The 16456-nt window shown below is 38.8% G+C and overlaps 1 non-coding gene across 1 annotated transcript; it reads right to left on the bottom strand.

Moving 5' to 3' along the window:
• Positions 1-2587: 2587 nt before the first annotated feature.
• On the bottom strand, positions 2588-2690 carry LOC145593309 (small nucleolar RNA R71). Its single transcript, XR_014102657.1, has one exon. It is a non-coding gene; the product is annotated as a small nucleolar RNA R71 (small nucleolar RNA).
• Positions 2691-16456: the final 13766 nt, after the last annotated feature.

Here is a 16456-nt window from a genome sequence, read left to right as displayed (position 1 = left end):
CGACTTGGCAGGTGTTTTGTCAGCATCCACCATTTTCAAAGCCTCCTCTACAAATGAAAACCGGCTGGTTAGTTAATTTACAACAAGTTAGTTAGAAAATAAACATTAAGCAAAATGGCAACCGGAACAAATAACATACGTCTCTCAAACATGGTGCTAAGTCCGTATAGGGTATCCAATTTTTGGGCACATTTATATGAGTCCCATCATCCAAAGGTTCGGTAGTGGTCTCAAAAAATCCCAGCTCTATTATTTGCACCCAAGCCCTAGAAGGAATGCAAGGAAGGGCACACTTTTTACCCAGCAAAGTCGGGTCCTTATTGTACCGTGGAAGAAATCGGTTGTGGCCTAAAGAGGGCGAGGAGATTAAGTAAAACGTCTCCTTCAAGTCGATCCACTTCAAGGTTAGTCTAATGTCATCAAATACTACTGATGAACGTCATTTATGGCGGTCAATAGAATAGTTTTCAGTTCCTTTTTCTATATTTTCTTGCTTCATTTTCAATAAATTTTCCTAGCTTTCTTTGATTTTCCGTCTTAATAACTCATTTTTGGTTTTTCGATTACTTTTCTAGAGTTTTTCATGATTTTAGTTCTGAATTTGTGATTTTAGTTTAGTTTCATTTCATTTTGTTTTGTCCCTTATTTTTACTTGAATTTTTGTAGGTGAAGTTTCAATGTTTAAGTTGTCGCTCTCTCACGATTGCGCTCTCATTGATTTTAGGTCATGAACACGCAATTATGTGAAGATCAAGGGCTGCCCTTCTCGCGGTCATCATCACGAGAGAGTCGTCGATAGGGATGCACCAGAGCACTAGGAGCGAGACTTCACGCAAGGGGTTACGAGCTAGCAAGAGGAGTCGCGCGCGCCGCAAGAGTGTAGAAAGAGTGAGCGCGCGCAGGCTCCCCTGTGCGTGCACGCAGACCCCTGTGTGCACGTGCACAAGGCTGATGTGCGCGTTCACCGCCGCCCTCCGTCCTTTATGTTCATTTTACTATTTATACCCCTTGACTTTTCCTTTTTTGGGGGAATGATGTTTTTGCTTGTACTTGAGACATATTTCCATATTTAGTAGAGAAAGAAAGTAGAGAAAGAAACTCTAGATTACTTGATTTGTACTTCAAACTACATCATTAAGCTTAGATTTCATCATCAATCAACGAAAATTAGTGAGAATTTCTTCCCTTGAATTTAATTTTTGTTTGATCTTTTCTTTAATTCTTGAATGTTTGATTTGATTGTTGGTCTTTGGTTTAATAATTTGTTTGATTTGATTTTCTTTTTGATTAAGCTTGAAATGATGATATTTGTGATTCAATTTGCTTTATTTTTCAACTTCATTATGTTTTATGAGTAGATTAGTAGCTAGGGAGAAGGGGAAGCATGCCTGATTGATGATCTTTTCTAGTTGTGCATGTGATTAATTTGAATAGGAGTAATCAACCTAGATAATTAATCTAGATTGCATAGCAAATTTCAATGACCTGAACCCTTGATTTGAAAATAGCTTTAATTGGTTGAATTTGATTGTGAATTTCCTTATTAGTCATTCATAGTGAACCCTTGCTTGACTTATAGGAGATAGCTCTTGAATTCTATTAATTGCAACTATTGTTTGTCCTTTGCAACATTGGAATCAATTGAGTTCTTCATCGATTGGCATGATCATTGAGCTTGCATGTGGAACCTTATTCCCTAGTGTTTATCATATTGAATTTCTTGATTGTTTAATTGATTGAAACCTTAGTTGCATCTCAATTTACCTCTCATTCTTCGAAGTATCTTTACCATAGGCTATAGCATTCTCCCCCTCATTCCTCGTGATTCAACGCGGACTTGTCCTATACTAGGAATAAGTTTGATTTTCTTAATTGTATGATTGGTTGTGCTTTAGATTTCAACGACCTAGATTACCACACATCAAAATGGCGTCATTGCTGGGGAATGACATTGGTGCTTTTCTATAGTTGTTGAGTCTACATAATTTTATTTGAAAAAAAATAATTTCTCTTTTTGGCTACATTTATAGCCTTGCTACTAATTATTTCTTTTGAGATTGTATGCGTAGAGCACGTGGTCGTTCTCTAGTTCCAGTTGATCCGGAAATTGAGAGGAAAATTACAAGGATAAGAGTTGCTAGACATTCTTTTAGTTATAGCCCTCCAAGTGAAGAAGAACCACAATAAGAAGAACAAGCAAGGATGGGAGAAAATCCAAGAGTGGCGTTGAAGGAATTGGGGATTCTGGGTGCATATAGGTTTGAAAGTGGGATTACTCCACCTATAACACCGGCAAATGACTTCAAAATAAGGCCGGAAATGATCACTTTGATAGAGAGGCGACAATTTAGTGGGGATAAACATGAAATCCCTCTAAACCATCTCAAAGAGTTCGAAAAATATTGCAACACTATCAAAGCGAATAGAATTTCCCAAGAGTTCATCCGCCTCAAGCTTTTTCCTTTTTCTCTCATAGGGCGTGCCTAGGAATGGTTAGATAAGGAAGTCAAACCAAATTCTCTAAGGACATGCGATGAAGTGACCAAGGAATTTCTATCCCGTTTTTATCCACAAAAGAAAACGGCGGAGCCTAGAGCTATTCAAGGTTTTAAGAAAAAGCCTAGTTAAAGCCTCTTTGAGGCATGGGAGAGATACAAAGAGTATCAAAGAGAGTGTCCTCACCAGGGGATTCCTACCTACCAAATTATTCATATCTTCTATGGTGGCCTAAGTCCTCAAGGGAAATCGTGTCTTGATGGAGGAGCCGGAGGTCCCATTATGAATAGAATTGAGGAGTAAGTGGTAGACATCATGGAAGACGTAGTGAGCTACTATAGAGATTGGCAAGATGGTGAAAGGGAACCAACTAGTAAGAGTAGCTCTTCGGTGTACTCGGTTGATCATCTTAATGCCATAAACAACTTGTCCTCACAAATGACAAACTTGGGGAAGGAAATGTCTGCTATCAAGGCAAAGTTGGAAAGTGCTACCTCCCAAGTTTCGAATATTCCCTCCAAATCTAAGGGGAGAGGTATGTCTTCTAACTCTCAACCTCCTCCCTCTTCTAGTAACATACCTAGTGGTTGCTTGTTTTGTGATGTTTGTGGTTCATATGTTTATGATGCTTCTAGTTGCCCTCATGCATATATGGATGTTTGTGATGATCAAGATGGGAATGTGAATGAACATGTGAACTATGTGTCAAATAATAATGATTCAAGGTTTGAAAATCAAAGCGGTCAATGCAATAGGAATTAGAACAGACATGGAAATTTTAACAACTATAACCAAGGTGGTGGTTATAGGAACCAAGGAAACCAAAAATCCTGAGGTATCTATAACAACCAAGGTTATAGTGGCCAAAATCAAAACCAAAATTATGGTAATTATAACCAAAATTATGGTAACCATAATCAAGGTTATGGTCAAAATCAAAATAGGGGTAATTAGAACAATCAAAATAGGGGAAATTTTCAAAACAATGCTCAAAAGAGTCCCCTACCCGATTTTTCTCCAAAGACCCAAAGTGATAATTCCTATGCTCAACCTTCTTCTTCTTATAAGAATAACTTGGAGGAAATCATTGAAAACCAAACCAAGTTGTTGAACACTTACATGTATGGCGGTGAGTGATAAGATGTTTAATGAAATGATGACCCATGATAAGATGCTTTAAAACCAAATTTCTCAACTTGCCAATGCTTTGAAAGACCAAGCAAGCCCTTCTTCTTTACCCTCTCAAGGCGTAGACCCTAAAAGACCCGTTAATGCCATAGTTACAAGGAGTGGTAAGGTGCTTGAGGAGAGTATGCCTAGCAAGAGTAAAGGTAAGGAGGGTGCAAAAGAGGTTTTAGTTGGGGATGAGGGAGATGGTGCAACTTTGAGTGAAGTAGTGGTAGAGCCACCTAAGGAGGTGAAAGAAGAGAGAGAAGTTGTGAAACCCAAGCTTCCATATCCACAAAGATTCATGAGACACATGTTGGATGAACAATTTGGAAGATTTATTGACATGCTCAAACAACTTCATGTTTCTCTACCATTTACCGATGTTGTCACCCAAATGCTGAATTATGCAAAATTCCTTAAAGACATTTTGACTGGTAAGAGGACTTGTGATGTTGTGGAGACGGTGAACTTGTCCAAGAATTGTAGTGTAAACATTATGAAAAAGATGCCACTCAAGCTAAGAGACCCTGGAAACTTTTCCATCCCTTGTGCTATCTATAAGATGCAAATCGATAATGCCTTATGTGACCTATGAGCTAGTGTTAGCCTTATGCCATATTTGATTTATCAAAGACTTGAACTAGGGGTACTATTGCCTACCAACATTACCTTGAAATTGGCTGATAGATCAATCAAGTTTCCAAAGGGTAAGGTAGAAGATGTTCCTTTGAGGGTTGAAAAATTTGTTATTTCGGTTGACTTTGTGGTTCTTGAAATGGATGAAGATGCTAGTGATAAGAATGGTGTCCTTCGAACAAGTGTATTATTCCAATAGAGGGTTCGAAATTATTAGAAAGCTAATTATTCAGTGACATCAAGTGATCGGAATGCCAAGGTAGAGGCCGCTTCCGATCAGTAATATTAATGAGTAATTAATATTACAGCTTAATCTTGACTGAAACCTTCAGGTCACACCCTAGCAACTAACAAACCGACACGACGAATTAATTTGAAAGGAATTAATGAGTCGCTCGAGTAATTAATATTTAGACGTCGGAAATTCGAGCTTGGAGTGTCGAAACCGAGCATCAGAAGTCGAGTCGAAATAATAAAAGACGAGACGATAAAATAACTAATCATCAACAACTTACCAAAATACCCCTAGGATCGTAATGCCCCAAGCAAACCGAATCTTAGGGGTATTTGGTATAACCGAGGTGGCTAACAATCGCACCAAGCCGAGCCTAGGCTGGCAGGTGCGTGTTAGAGCCCCAAGGCTAGCATGGTGCTAGCTGCGTGTGCTGGCAGTGGGCACAGTAGCACGCCAAGGCCAGCAGCCCGCACTTGTGTACGTGGCTTGCTGGGCCGAGGCAGCAGCCGCGCCAAGGCCAGCAGCTAGCTGGGCCGAGGCAGTAGCCGCAAGCCACACCAAGGCCAGCTGCTAGCTAGGCCAAGGCAGTAGCCCACCCCGGCTTCTTTGGTGCCCAATTCAGGGTGCCACGTTGCAGTCCTGATTGGAGGGTTGGTTAGTGCAGGTTGCCGGCTATAAGGGGGTGCTTGGGGATCAAGTTTGGTCCCCTCGCTTCCTTGTGGTCCTTACCTAACCCTGCTCCTAAATGTACCACTTTTTGATTAATTAGTTGTTGGATATTTAATTTTTACTGATTTAAAAATTAAGAAAGAATATTGATTTTATCAACTCTCCCACATTGATGGGAGAGAGGATTGAACTCATGATTTTCCTTATAAATACCCAAGTTGGGGTATGGGAAAAATCACTTGAGTAAAGTGTTAGAAAAGGCATCTCCATTGAGAAAACCTTTAAACACATAATTACTCGAGTATTTGGTCGAGCTTAGCTAACCTCTAAGCAATAAACCTAGTCGGGGTCGAGTTGCGGGTGAATACCATAGGAGGTTCTCGCCCGTGCGATACTTAAAGCTTTCTCAAGTAAGAGCTCCGGGTACGAGCGAAGCACGCGTCAAAGGTAATTAAGTCTTTCCTTAATTCTTGTTAATTATGTAAATTATGTCTTTTTATTATATTAATTGTGAGTGTGATCTTGGCTCGGGTTTTATTCCGCAATGAGTCGGACTCATCAAAACCCACCAGCTAGCATTCCTATCATACTTGGTATACCTTTTCTTGCTACCTCGGGTGCCATGATTGATGTCAAGAGTGCTAAAATTTCACTTAAGGTAGGAGATGAGGTAATTGAATTTGAATTGAATGAAAGCATAAAGTATCCAAGTTCTTCCTCGGAGAATTATACGATGATTAACTCTCTTGATCATGTTATGTCTTCTATTCATGTGCAATTGCTCTCCTCTAATGATGCTCTTGAGAATGTCTTGTTGAGAATGTCTTGTTGAACAAGGAAAAGATAGGTGTTTCTAGCAAAGAGATGGCTTTGTATGAAGATTTGCTAAATGGGAGCATTGTAGACATTGATGAGCAAATGTGCATGAACATCACTAGCCAAGGAGCATTGCAAGTGGCTACAACAAAAGAAGGTAAAGGTGTTCCCATGGTTGAGCTCAAACCTCTTCCATCAAACCTTAGGTATAAATTCTTAGACCCTAATTCAACTTTTCCCGTGATTGTTAGTTGCTCCTTGAGTGAGAACCAAGCTCAAGAGTTGTGTGGTGTGTTGAGAAAGCACCAAGGTGCTTTGGGCTATACCATTGAGGACCTCAAGGGTATAAGTCCCGCTTTATGCATGCACCACATCACACTTGAGGATAACGCCTCATTAGCATTGAAAGACAACGAAAACTTCACCCTCAAATGAGGGAAGTAGTCAAGAAGGAAATAAGTAAGCTATTGGATGCTGGAATCATATTCCCCATCTCTAGCTCAAGGTGGGTTTCCCCGGTCCATGTTATCCCAAAGAAAGGAGGCATGATCGTTGTGGAGAATGAGAAAGGTGAGCTCATTCCTATAAGGACGGTCACGGGATGGAGGATGTGTATAGATTATCGACGTCTAAACACATCCACCAAAAAGGATCATTTCCCCCTTCCATTCATTGATCAAATGCTTGAAAGACTAACAAGGCATGAGTATTATTGTTTTCTTGATGGTTATTCCGGTTTCTTTCAAATTCCTATTCACCAAGATGACCAAGAGAAAACAACTTTTACTTACCCATATGGAACCTTTGCTTATAGGAGAATTCCATTTGGGCTTTGCAAACCCCCCACCACCTTCCAACGGTGTATGATTAGCATATTCGGAGATATGTTGGAAGAGGAAATGGAAGTGTTCATGGATGATTTTTCGGTGGGAGGTGTTTCATTTGAAGCTTGCCTTGAGAACCTTGAAAAGTGTTTGGCTCGGTGTGAGAAAGTGAATCTAGTCTTGAATTGGGATAAATGTCACTTTATGGTTTACAAAGGCATTGTCCTCTGTCATAAAATCTCCCACAAAGGAATAGAGGTGGATCAAGTGAAGATTGGAGTAATTGAGAAGCTACCACCTCCGGTCAATGTGAAAGGTGTGAGATCTTTCTTGGGACATGCCGGGTTTTATAGGAGATTCATCAAGGATTTCTCTCTAATTTCTAAGCCCCTTAATGATCTTCTTCAAAAGGATGTTGAGTTTGTGTTTGATGATAGATGCTTGGAAGCATTCAACAAATTGAACAAAGCTTTAACTTCCACCCCCATAGTCCAAGCCCCGAGATGGGATTTACCTTTTGAGTTCATGTGTGATGCTAGTTACATGACTATTGGAGGTGTATTGATTCAAAGGGTTGATAAGAAGCTCCATGTCATCTATTATATGTCAAAAACCCTCAATGGAGCTCAACGAAATTACACGACAACGAAAAAGGAGTTTTAGCAATTGTGCATGCTTTTGAGAAATGTCATTGTTATTTGTTGGGTTCTAAGACCATTGTATTCACGGATCATGCGGCTCTCAAATATCTCTTTGTTAAGAAGGAATCAAAGCCTATATTGCTTTGGTGGGTGCTTGAACTTTAAGCCTTTGATATTAAGGTTAGAGACAATTAAGAAGCGCAGAATGTTGTGGCGGATCACCTCTCTCGCCTAGAGGACATCCAAGCCCAAGATGATGGTTCCCCTATCGAAGATAGAATGCTTGATGACTTTTTATATGACACCGATGTAAAGGAACTCCCTTAGTTCGCCGATTTGGTTAATTTTCTAGCATGTGGGGAGTTTTCACCTTCATTTTCTATGAATCAAAGGAAGAAGCTCAAGAGAGAAGCTCGACTCTATTTGTGGGATGATCCAATTTTGTATAAGCAAGAAGTTGACAGCTTGCTTCGTCTTTGCATCCCAAATGAAGAAGTGTCGAATGTCTTGAAGATGTGCCACTCGGATCCTAGTGGTGGTCACATGGGAGTTTCCAAAACCGCTTCAAAGATTCTCCAAAGTTGTTTATGGTGGCCGCATCTTTTTAAGGATACTTAGGGTTTCATCAAGTCTTGTGATCGATGCCAAAGGACTGGAAACATTTCAAAGAGGAATGAGATGCCTCAACAACCCATCCTCGAGTTGGAATTTTTCGATGTATAAGGTATTGATTTCATGGGACCATTCCCTTCTTCTTTTGGAAACCAATACATTCTTGTAGCGGTTGATTATGTTTCTAAATGGGTTTAGGCCATTGCCTCCCTACAAATGACCATAAGGTGGTGATAAAGTTATTCAAAATGATCATCTTCCCGAGATTTGGTGTGCCGAAGGCAGTGATAAGTGACAATGGATCGCATTGTGTGATGCTTTCGAAAAGATGTTGAAAAAGCATGGCGTTCCATCAATGTTTTGGTCTTCCCTACCATCCTCAAACTAATGGACAAGTTGAGGTATCCGATCGTCAAATAAAGTTGATCCTTGAAAAGACGGTTGCTAGAAATAGGTAATATTGGGCGGACAAGCTTGATGATGCTTTATGGGCATATTGAACGACTTTTAATACTTCCATAGGTACCACTCCATGCCGACTTGTCTATGGAAAATCATGCCATCTTCCGGTGGAGCTTGAACACCGCGCTCTTTGTGCAATCAAGAAAATCAACTTCGATTTAGCAAGTGTGGGAGAGCAAAGGTGGTTTGATCTTCATGAATTAGAAGAACTTAGGCTTGATGCTTATGATTGTGCAAGAACCTACAAAGCTAGATCTAAGGATGCTCATGACAAGCTTATCGAGAATAAAGAGTTTTGTGTAGGTGACAAAGTTCTTCTTTATAATTCTAAGATGAAGTTGTTCCCCAGAAAGCTCATGTCAAGGTGGAGTTGTCCTTATTTGGTTCAAACGGTGTCGTTGAAGTTTCTATGCTGGATTCATCATCTTCTTTCAAGGTCAATGGCCATCGCCTCAAGAAGTAATTTGACTGTGCTTTCATTGGCCTAGTTCATAAAATGATTCTTTGCAAACCACTGTGATAGGTGGAGAACGTCGAGCTATGACGTTAAACAAGTGCTTCCCGGGAGGCAACCCGGTTTTCTAACCCTTTCTTTAATTTTTCGTTCTCTTATATTTTTGGGAAACTTTCTTATTTTTCTTTGTTTTCTTGATTTTAGGTACCTTATTGGATTTAGATTTCTGACAATTTTGGTGTCATTTGAAGGTTTCAGGAGGTTGGAATTTCTTTAAAAGTGAAGATGAGATTGATGTACAGGAGCGCTCTCATGGACTTTAATCATGAACAAGTGGTTTTTGATAAATTTTTTTATTTTTGGTCTGTCCTTCTCGTGGGCATCACTCGAGCTTGACGCTCAAGAGCGTCGATGAGAGCACCGCACACCCTTGCACACACCCCACTCAAGCGCACACACCATCGCACACTCACCAAACCTTGCGTGCACTCCTCCCCTTAAGCCTGGCTGTGCACGTGCACGAGGGGGACTAAGCTTGCGCACAGCCATGGTAGCCTTGACCCCCCTCTTTTGTTCGAAACATAGCAGCCCCCTGCCCCTTCATTTCCCCTTCTCTCTCCTCGATTTCATTCCCTTTCTCTTCCTTCTTCTCTTTTAACCTTAATTCTTGAAATTACTTCTCTTTTAATCATCTTCTAACATCTTACAACAAATTTAAACAACAAATTTCAAATCTAAACCCACGAAAATTCTTATATTTGAACATAAATTTTTGAATTTTTGGGTCCTAACTTTCGAATTTTGGGTTTTTAATTTTTGAATTGGAGCTTGCAATTTGGTGTTCTAATTGGCTTATTTCCTTCATTTCTTCCATTTTCAAGTGTTTTAAAGCATCATTGAGGTACGATTTCTCCATTTCTAGTCATCTTCTTCCTTAGTTTGAGGCTTAAAACCCTTGAATGGGCTTTAATGGAAGAACTCCATTGTTATTTCTTCTTTCTTGTACTTTGTGTTGTATGATGTTATTTGATGATACTTTGAAGCTTTTTCATGATGAAATCGTTTACCTTGCTTGAATTCTTGACATCACCATTGTTGGTCATCTTTCTCTATCATGGTTATTGTTCATGGTAGCTTTGTTTCTTTGCTTATTCAATGTTTTGGTTAATTTTGCTTATGATGATTTATGAATTTGTGCTTTCATGATAAACTTTTGCTATTAAATTGATGATTAGTTGCTTCTTAATTCTCATTGAATATTTCAATGTTGCAACTACAGTCATGGCATTGGTTCTTTGTGACAAATCCTTGATTCATTCATTTTTAATTAGCTTTGTACTTAAAATTTCTTAAGCAATTCTCTATGATAATGTGGTGATGATATTATTTCTTGTGCACTTGTGTGTTTGAACCAAATTCATGATGAATTGCTTATGATTTACCTTTCTTCTTGTAAATGGCTCCTATTCGTCGCAAGAAAAGGGCTCGAACAAGCACAACCAAATCCTTGCATGTTGTCCTTCCTCCTCCCAAGGTGGTTCAATCATAAGGCATTAATTTTCAAAGGAACTCCATTGGGATAATTCATTCAATTGACAAGAGGAAGCTAAAGTCCACTCGTTTTTATGATCAAGGAACAATGACAATGCTAGGGAGTGATAAAGATGTTCGACTTCTTGCTAAGAATATGGGGCTTTTGGAATTCTTGGATCTAGATCCGCCCACCTATGCTCTGTTGACATTTGAATTTCTTCTGTCTCTTGAGGTGATAACAGAAAATAGTGGTGATTCTTCAAAGACATTGACGTTCCAACTATTCAACAATGATCATCGAATCTCGGAATCTCAACTTGGTGCTTATTTTCAATTTCCAACCGCCGTGGATGAGCGGGGAGGTACACCTATCCCTTCTTCTACTTCTTCTTCTTCACTTGAGTTGTCTACTTTGCATGCCATGATTGTTTTATTGCTAATGTTTTGTATTCTATGCCTTTGGGGCATGATTTTGTTCTTGGTTATGATTTTCATGCTTGTTAAGTGTATAATTTGCATGTTAGGAGGGGGGAGATCGAACCGTACTTGAACTACCCGTACCTCCTGGTCCAACAAGGACCTATCCCTCAATGGGAGCCCTATGACCCCTCCCGAGGACCTTGTCTTTGTTACCCTTATTAGGAAGGGCCTAATGTCCCCTCTAGTGCTATTGTTGGCACCACCCCGGCCACTTACGATTATATGCGGCCCGGTGGATGCGATTTTACTTATGACCCTTCGAACCCTTGCCTTTCCCATCAAACCCCGAGACATTTGGTAGGTGGGGCTTGTCGAGCGAGCCAATCTTGGATGATTGGTCTCATTTTTTCAAGGTGGATAGAGCTAGGAGAGAGGGTAGGTTGAGGGGCAAGGCTTCCATAGAGGTGGGTGATTACGGTAGCTCTAGTCAATTTGTTTTAGAGACCGGTGAGGGGAGTACCCATTCTACTCCTTACCATAGTGCCGAGTGATTCCATCTTGTCTACCCGCTTACTTGTTTGCTTTCTGTGACTTATTTTCTATTTGGCTTTGAGTTTGGGTGGTAATTCATTTCAAACTTGGGGGTATTATATGTTGTTATTGTTGTGCTTCAGTTTTTCCCCTTTGCTTTTGTGGTTCACTCTTGGTCTCTTCTCCATGCAAGTGTTGATGGTTCTTGTCTCATGATTCTCTGTTGTTCTGCTTGGTTGATGTTGGTTTCTTGATGTTGAAATATCTAGTTTGCTTCTTGATATTGTTAGTTGGTCGCGTGGTTGTTGTGTACTATGCTTTCTGCATCTTGATGATCTTGCTACTGTCCCGCATTCCCGAATCCCTTGTATCCGATTTTTCTGATTTAGTTTAGCTGTCTCTCTTTTATTTCTTTCTTTTATTGCATCATGAAGTTACTAACATTCTTTTGTGTAGATATTTCTCCTTCTTTTTCTTTATTTCTCCCATTATAAGTCCATGATTGGAGCATTTGACGCATGGAATTTGGTAACGAATTTCTTGTTATCGTGAATGTTCTTTCTTATCAAGAACATTGGGTGAGACCTTTCTATTTTCCCTCTTTTACTTTTTCTTTTGTGTGCATAGTTCAGGCTTAGATTAGGAAGAGTTGAACTGTTCGAGATTGCTTGCTTTTAAAACCTTAGTGTGTTTAGGGTCATTGGCGCTGTAGCTGAATGACTATTTGTTTGTTGATTGGGATATTATGTGTTTGTCTTGCTTCCTTGTGTTTTTCTTTTCCTTCTTCATTTTCTTTCTTTTATTTTTCTTTATCTTCTATTTTCCTTTTGTTTTGCCTTTTTTTTACAATTGTTATTTTTGAACATAAAAAAAAAATAAATAAAAAAAAAGAAAAAAAAATTTCATTTTGAGGCATAGCTCTAGTTTCTTCTTGTTTTTTCCTTTGCTTTGGAATTAGTACCTTTTGGACTTGCATTTTTAGATATTATCCTTCCTAAATGACAATTGTTGAGAGTATCCTCGGTTGATCCTAACATAGCGCATGCTAAGGTAGCCCGGTTAAGAACTTTAGCGGACGTTTGAACCCTTAGTTCACGGGAAAGTGGTAAGATGGAGTTGCTCCCTATGGGTGGATTTGAAGCCCTTTAGTTTGTTTTTGCTATTTTCAATCATCCCTTGTGAGATTTACTTTGTTCTAGCCTTCATCATTCTTGCTGTGTGGCTATTTGGATCCTCCACTATGCATGTCTTAATCCTTGCGTTGTCTTTTAGCTCATAAGACCGTGATCGAGCATCTTTAGGGAAGGATATGGGCACCTATTCTCATTTTTCTTTGATTTCTTTTTATTTAGTTACATATTTGATTTTCTATTTTTCATATACCTTCTTGCTAACCATGTCAAGCTTCCTATTTCCCGCTCTTATTTATACCAGATTACAAGCCTTGTGACCTACGTTTACCGACCCTCTTAGTTAGTGAAGCATTGGCTTGTGAGGTTTGAGTTTTGTTTTGATTGTATATGAACATGAGCAATTTGAATGATGGTTTTCTTTGAGACTTTGAAAGTTGGGATGTATTGTATTTACAATAAAGTTTCAAATGCAAGTTGTGTTCTAAGGAAATCAAGTGTTGTTTCATGATAAAAAAAGAAATGGATAACAGCAGGTTGATTTTAAATTACTTGAAGCTTATTATGGTTCAATGATTTGTTTTCACTTGTGAGCTTTAGATTTATTAATTTATCATGGTTTCTTAATCCTAGTATTTAGAGTATTAGTCTGTGACAACTGATCTTATATACATAATTTGTATAGCAACATATCACTTGTGTCAGAAAAAATATACGAAGGAGCTGACATAACAATAGTTACATTGCAATTTTGCTATAAATCTAGTTTCATAACCCATTGTGATAAGATTAGTTTAAGGTTTAATTATATTAGGCAAAGGTCCATTATACTTCGTATTTGTTTACTTGTTTGTAGAGTATGCTGCATACAAATATGTGTATAAGTCATTAAGTTTTGATAAGATTAGTTTCAGGTTTAATTGTGTAGCCGTTTATTTGTCATTATTCTAAGCATGTAAATAACTAACTAATTGTTTCAGCTTCAATGTTTAATTATGTACTTTAAGGTTTAATTGTCGTACTTTAGCTTCAAGGTGAAGTCTGCTCAAGATATCTATTGCATAATTGGTATATATTGTTGTTCTTCTAATCTTATTAAGCTTTGCCTAAGATTGAAGCAAGTAGAAACTTGTTAGCCACTAAGAGATGACTATAACTAAGACTAACGGCTTTCTAATACAATTGCTCTGCATACCATGTCCCATTTTTGTTGTTGTATTTTTTTTAGTGTTAACTTCTTCTAATACAAGGCCAAGAAAAAGGACGGAGTTTTACCTGTTTTTGAAGTCTATGAGAGCACTCACTCTGTTGATCTGTGCAATGATGATAAAATTGAACATAAATATTCAATGAAAAATTCCAACTTTAACTTTTGAATCATTGAAAAATTACATCTTCCAATATGAAGATTAATTAAAATTCAATTACAAGTTTGACACTTTATGATTCCAATCAACTTAATAAATGATTAAATCAAGAAAGTTCAATAAACAAACATGGAATTTAGTAACACAAAGTTCCAACCACTTAAAATAATTAAAGATTGGATCTTTAGTACTTAAGAACCTCAGAACACAAACTTTTCACACTTAAAACAATTTATTTGCAATTATGTGAAAATTTGAGCCAACCATTAAGCACCAATTACTAAAAACATGCCCAAAAGTGGTCTAAAATTGTAGAAGCATTAAGGAAAGAACCAAATACATAATCACAATTAATATGCCAATAAGATTCAAGGTTTAAAAGACTTAAAAATTTTCGTCAAAACGAAAAATCCCTCAAAACAGGCATTTCTGGGCAGAATTTAGCTTTTTCGCAATCCTTGTAGGGTCAGAATGTTTCTAGAACATCGATTCCACCCTAAATTCACTAGTCTTTGGTGAAAATTTTGGTTCGGGAGCCAAAATTCTAAATAAAATGAGATTAAAATTAAAAAAATCGAGCTACTAATCTAATTAGCAACAACAACCAGAAATTAAATCCATTTTTAACACCTTGAAAATTTTAGTTACAAAAATAAATGAGCAAGGCTCCAATACCGCTGTTGGGTTTCGGAAAGTCCGACTTTTTGCAGAACAAAGCCCAACCCTAAGACCCGCTCACAATCAGTATTACCCTTGATGTGCGCTTCGCTCGCTCCTACGAGCTCTTACTTCGAAAGCTGAGTCCCGCAAGCACGTAGACCTCCAACGGTAGTCCAACTGCAACAATGACCGGAACGGTCTCTAACTCGGAATTTAGCCGAGTTTGGACCAAAAACAACTACTCGAATTTTATGTGAACTTAAAGGTTTTCTCACTATTATGGAGATGCCTTTTTGAGTTCCAACTCAAGTGAAATTCTCAAATCCCAATACAAGAGTATTTATAGAGAATTCTCACAAAACATTCTACTCTCCCGTTAATGTGGGAGAGTTGGTAAAAATCATTTTTCATTTTATTTTTAATTCAAAAACAAAAGAAAAATAGTAAAGCAATAATTAATCAACAAGTGGAAACAAGGAGGGAGAGGGTAGGTAAGAACCACAAGGGGGAGGGGGTGACCAAAGCCTTGCCCCCCAAGGATCCCCAAACCACCTCAACCAACCCCCAAACCGGAGCCACTCAAGGAGCGCTAGCTGGCGCTGGGCGCCAAGGCTGCCCAGCTGGCTGCCTGGTCCCTTGGCTGGGCCTACCAGCTGGTCGCACGGGCTTGTAGCGAGCGCCAGCAAGCCTCGCATTGCTGCTGGCTGCTGGGCGCTGCTGCCAGCACCTTCACGCGCCAGCCCAGCAAGCAATTCTTTCTGCTAGGCGTGGTGTGCTATGGTGCTGCGCCCTGTGCTAGTAGCAGCTAGCAAGCAATGCTAGCGTGCATGCAAGGACACTGTGCACCCAACACCATCCTAGTGCTGCCAGCACCCTTGTTTGGTGTGGTGCTCATGCTAGCTTTTGTGCTAGCACCATTGTCCCTAGCACTCGGTTTGCTCGGGGCATTCCGATGCTAGGGGTATTTTTGTACTTTGTTTATTAATTGATTTTTTACCATCTCATCTTTTATTAATTCGACTCGACTTGCGACTCTTGGTCTCGACGCTCTTAGCTCGATATCTAACGTCAATGTTCATAATACTCGAGCGACTCATTAATTCCTTTCGGATTAATTTGTCGTGACGGATTGTTAGTTGCTTGGGTGTGACCCAAATGCTTCAGTCAAGATTAAGCTGTAATATTAATTATACATTTATATTACCAATCGAAAGCGGCCTCCAACTAGGCATTCCGGTCACTTGACCTCACTGAATAATTAGCTTTCTAATAATTCTAAACCCTCTATCGGAATAATACACTTATTCGAAGGATACCATTCCTACCAAACACTAGGCTAGTAATTTCCACACCTTATAAAAAGTGTAAACAAACTCAGTACGGGTTTCCGTGAGTCTTACTATAACAGGTTTTTTGTCGGGAAAAATACATACCCATATTTTCCCACCGTATCATGCATTTTGTGTCATTGCTCGCCGCCCTTCTTCTATTCGTTTAGACGTGATCCAAGCAGGTTTAAGTTCCTGAAGAGCATATCTTCCGAAACAAATATGATTCCCCTGACAAGATATTCCCTTCATTCTTCCTCTATGTTGTTTACGAAATTTAGTTCTTTTGGGGTTAGTTGATGGTTTTTTTTGGAATTCCATCTCTACTACAGAATCAAAAGTGAGATTTTCTTATCATTCAGCTCCTCATGAATGAAAACAATATAATAAAAATTTCAATTTAAATGAATTTTGTATTTTTATATAATTAATATATACATTTAATGATATGCTGAATAAATACATTGATTTT

This window comes from Chenopodium album, chromosome 18 (assembly GCF_948465745.1).
Source record: "Chenopodium album chromosome 18, dcCheAlbu1.1, whole genome shotgun sequence".
Lineage (NCBI taxonomy): Eukaryota > Viridiplantae > Streptophyta > Magnoliopsida > Caryophyllales > Amaranthaceae > Chenopodium > Chenopodium album.
This window is presented reverse-complemented; position numbering and strand designations above follow the sequence as displayed.